Genomic DNA, 4736 nt, shown 5'->3' with positions numbered 1-4736 from the left:
GTTTAGATGTGAATTTAACAGGCATGTAATATCTATCTAGCAAACCAACAGCAGTGGCTTTCCCATTAAGGCCCATGATCACCCCAGTCAAAGTTTTACCTTACAATATATATCCTTTTTTCTTTTAAACAATTTCCCTTCTTTGTGAACCAGGGTGGCCTCAAACTCAGAAAGATCTTCCTTCTTCTGCCTCTAGAGTGCTGGGATCAAAGGTGTGTGCCACCACATCTGGACAGTATCCGTACAAAGGTCCTGACCTGTGAAACAGGCCTTAAGTAGATCTGGAAAATGGTTAATAGTGCCTGTGGCATCAGGGCCACTATTTTATGGACAGGCACATCTTGCTAGGCAGACTGATAGGGTTAGCACATTGTGTTTATAATCAGAGTTACTGGTGACCATTCCCCACCAGCAGTCTACATAGAACCTTCTTGCACTATCAATGCTCACAATCAGGAAGAGTGCCTCCGACTGGGCTCTAGCTTTATTTCTTCATGTCGTATAACCAACATGTATGAACTACCAGATATAGGCTCCTAACCATCTCGTTCTGGCATGTAGTGAATATCAAGGACAATTACCCATCTTGTTGACTGCACAGGCTCCCTGGCCTATATATCACAGGATGGGAGCCAACTCTTGGTACTGGGGTTTTCTTTCAGGAGACTTATGAATACAATTGGTGTGTCAGTGGGGGATGGTCTGAGAGACAATAACAGAGGCTATGAGGAACATTTCTTGGAGGACACAATGGGTCTGGATCTTGAACATGGTTGTGGTTGCAGCATAAAACTCAGTTGCCCAAACTCATCAGTCAGACACTGAAGTTATTGGGCTTCAATGAAATTGTTTAAAGGAGAAAAGTGAAGTTTCTAACACTAGACATACTAAATATTGAAACTTGTGAGCTCCCGGTGTTTCTACAATTTTGCATATATTCAGATGATTAAATTGCTAAAGAGTAAGTGGTAGATTGTGGGCTCATCATCACAGAGACGCACAGTGAGATGATTCCTCACAGAGGAGGGTAGCGATCAGCCAACACCAAAGCTCAGGGCACTTAGGTCAGTGAGATAGTAGCGTTGAGATATTTTCTCCTTCATCTTGTACTTTTAGAGTCCATGATGGTCAACCAATTTGCACAGCTTCTCTATTTCTTGTTATGAGTCCCTCTGAGGAGCAGTCAGTCTTTTGAATGAACTTATAATGGCTTCATACCACACAGACACAGACATAGACACAGACACACACAGACATAGACAGACAGACACACACACACACACACACACACACACACACACACACACACACACAGAGAGAGAGAGAGAGAGAGAGAGAGAGAGAGAGAGAGAGAGATTATCACTGCTTACCCTGTTTAAAAATTCTATATTATAAATATAATCCCTTATTGGCAAGGAAGTAGCTTAAATGCACTTCATGGCATCTTCCTTAGAAACGAGCAGAATGCATGTCAGCACCCACAAGCACCATTTCCATCAATGTGATTTGTCTCAAGGGAGTGTCGTAAAAAGATGGGGAAACAAATTGGTCAGTTAATTAAGTGTAGCATCTGTAGTACTCTGTCAATGCAGCAAACCACAAGACTGTTTGAAGAGGCAGGATAAGCCCACTGCCTGTGCAAACTCCAAGGACTTAGAGACACACCAGGATCCTGTGAGCCTGATCCAGCGGATTCACTAAGGCTTCAAAACAGAAAAATAAAATGCATAGAAAGGCAGGAAGGCTCTCAAGCTCCCAAACTCACTGCCATCTGGAAAGTTCAATTTGAAATATAAAATAAAACCATGCTCAGCTTTTAACTGACTGATTAATGGTTCTAGCCCACATGCACTGGGCAGGAAGCCGAAATCAGCGTCAGTCACAAGTCTCCAATTGCTCTCCGTAAAACAGCCAGTGAAAACTGATAATAGATTTACAGATGGTTTTTTTCTCTACACTGTCTCACTCTCTACATTGCCTCCCCTTTCAGCGTGCTGAGATCTTGAGCTAATACTTTCCCATCAATGTGACCACATTTTCCTGTCAAATAATCATGATTTTTTTTAATCTAGGACTAAATGTATGTGGAGTGGTCTTTAAAAACTGCCTGGAAGTGGCTTTAAGTTGAAGGCTCTTAACCTCTCTTCTCGGTGTGGTCCATTACCCTGTCAAGTCCAACTGGTCATGAGAGACCACAAGCTCTCTTTTTGTAAACTTCTAAGCAAGTAAAAGAAGTCAGGGTGAAGATGCCTGCTGAACTCTAAGTAATAATGGGAACCTGAAGAAGCCTTTGCATTTTAAAATAAATGTAAGCTGGAAAAAAAAAACCACAAAAAAAAAAAAAACAAACCAAGCCTTTGCCTCATATCTAAGTGTTCAGTGTAAATAAATAAATAAATAAATAAATAAATAAATAAATAAAGTTAATTCCAGCCTCCATTTCCTTCTCCCTATAACCTATAACATCAGAACATCACTATAATTTAAATTCCAGAATGCTATTCATATAACGGGAGCATGAATTATGTTCCACATTGTCGTGGTGCTTTTAGACAAGTTCTGGAGTCTTTAGAAAGTGGGCCTCATTGGACAAAATGGGTTGCTGGGCTGGATCTTATAGATCAAGTGTGGTTCAGGTTCTAGCCCAGACTCTGTGTTCTCACTTGCCACTGAAATGTGAACAAGCCTATCCCCAAGGCAGGTGCCGCCCTCCACATGAACAAGTTCTGTCCTCCCCATGAACAGGGGGTGTCCTCCCCAAGAACAGGAGCTGTCCTTTCCAGAGTGATCTTCTCTACCATGCCTTCTCTACCATGAACATGTGAGCTGAAAGAATCCTTTGCCCTAAGTCTTCCATCACGTATTTTGTCCCAGTGACGAGAAAACTCAGTCTCCAGTGGTGCTCACTCTTGTCTTAGCCTGTATTGACTACAAGATACTGAGTCGTGTTCTCTGATGAGACATTTACACACCTTTTAATTGTATAATTTATTTTTCTATCTTTTGTAAAAGTAGTATTTTAAATTTATTTCTTTGAGAATTTTATGCATGTGTAGAAAGCATTTTGATTGTGTCCATTGCTTATCTCTGCAGTCCAATTCTCCCTCAATCTCCCAACATGCACTTTCCTAACTTTGTCTTCTTTAAAAAAAAAATCCTGCTGAGTCTAATTAGGGATGCACACATACACATGGATATGAAGCCATCCGTAGGAGCATGGGTAAAGTATCAGTAGCTGCAACCCCCACAGAACTGTCTCCCTTCCAACAGCCATCATGCCAGTAACACCCCAGTATGGGGTCATGGTCTCATGGCCCTCTCCTCATCCACACTGGTATTTTCAATAGCTTCACCTTGTTGATAACCACAGCTACTGAGTTATGAGTGGGCTGCCCCTGCCATTTCCAACAGGCAGCAGTTCATTCCACTTCCCTTCATCCTTCAGCTCTTAGATTCTTTCCACCCTTCTTCCATGGCACACCTGGAACCTTGCAGGGAGGGGTTGACATAGATACCCCCATTCAGGGATGAGGAATACTCATGGCCATGTATGCTCAGTGCCAATCATGAGTCTCTGCATTGACCGGTTGCAAATAGAGGCTACTCTGAGCAAGAGTAATACAGATCTATGTGCATAAAGCATAAATATTTAGCAAGCAATTTGACAACATGTCCATCTAGCAAACACCAGTAGGCTTTCATCTCAGTCCTAGAGTTTCTCCAGTCATGGGATTTTGGAAACTGTGGAATGCTCCAGGAATTTAATTTAATTAATTAATTTATTTATTTTTGTTGTTGTTGTTCTTACACCGAGACCATGTTAATCTCCTCTGTATCCTTCCAACTTTAGGATACGTGCTGTGGAAGCAAGCACACCTTATTTTTCTCACTATCACCCTTTAAGAACCCTGATTTGGGGGTGAGGGGATGGCTCAGTGTGTGAAACTCTTGTTATGCAAGCCTGAAGACCAGACCAGCATGTGGATTCACAGAACTTGGGTAAATGTTCCTTGGGAATGACAGCCTGCCTATAACCCCAGAGTGTGGGAACAGAAACAGCTTGATGAAATAAGAAAGACCAGGAGAGGACTGAACACTGAGCTGCAGACAAGGTGGAGGGACTAGGACAATAAACACGACAAAGAAAACATAAGAAGGAACCAGTGGGGATTCCCAGGTATATCAAGAGCTCTGAGGAGACCAGTTCTATGGATAGGAGCAGGAGAAGAATCTAGTTCTAGAGGCATCAAAAACATGTCCAGGATGCTCTTTCTGATGTATTTTCAGAATTACGTGATAAAAGCCAATTAGGATATCATTGTATTAATCTCTTCTCCCCATGAGTTATTTACTTAAAAGTTACTTAAAATGCCATCTCTGCTTAGTGCTTGCACAAAGGATGTGCTCTCACCATCTTGCTCCAGCTCCAGGACTGTTGCTTGCCCTAATGCCTCCCTGCCATGACAGACTCTTGTTCCTCCAGAACCATAAACTCAAATAAATTCTTCTTTAGAAAGGAAGGAAGGAAGGAAGGAAGGAAGAAAGGAAGAAAGGAAGAAAGGAGGAAAGAAAGAAAGGAAGGAAGGAAGGAAGGAAGGAAGGAAGGAAGGAAGGAAGAAAGGAAGAAAGGAAGAAAGGAAGAAAGGAAGGAAGAAAGAAAGAAAGAAGGAAAGAAAGAAAGGAAGGTGTTAGTAGCCATTTAGAGGATTCCCAGGTCGTGTGAAGGACATAAGGAC

General features: G+C 42.0%; 1 non-coding gene across 1 annotated transcript; it reads right to left on the bottom strand.

Moving 5' to 3' along the window:
* Positions 1–3767: 3767 nt before the first annotated feature.
* On the bottom strand, positions 3768–3874 carry LOC115029947 (U6 spliceosomal RNA). The gene has a single exon (XR_003835503.2). It is a non-coding gene; the product is annotated as a U6 spliceosomal RNA (small nuclear RNA).
* Positions 3875–4736: the final 862 nt, after the last annotated feature.

This window comes from Mus caroli, unplaced genomic scaffold (assembly GCF_978045245.1).
Source record: "Mus caroli unplaced genomic scaffold, Mus_caroli_1 scaffold_19, whole genome shotgun sequence".
Classification (NCBI taxonomy): Eukaryota; Metazoa; Chordata; class Mammalia; order Rodentia; family Muridae; genus Mus; species Mus caroli.
Note: the sequence above shows the minus strand (reverse complement) of the source record. Positions and strands in the feature narration are given on the sequence as shown.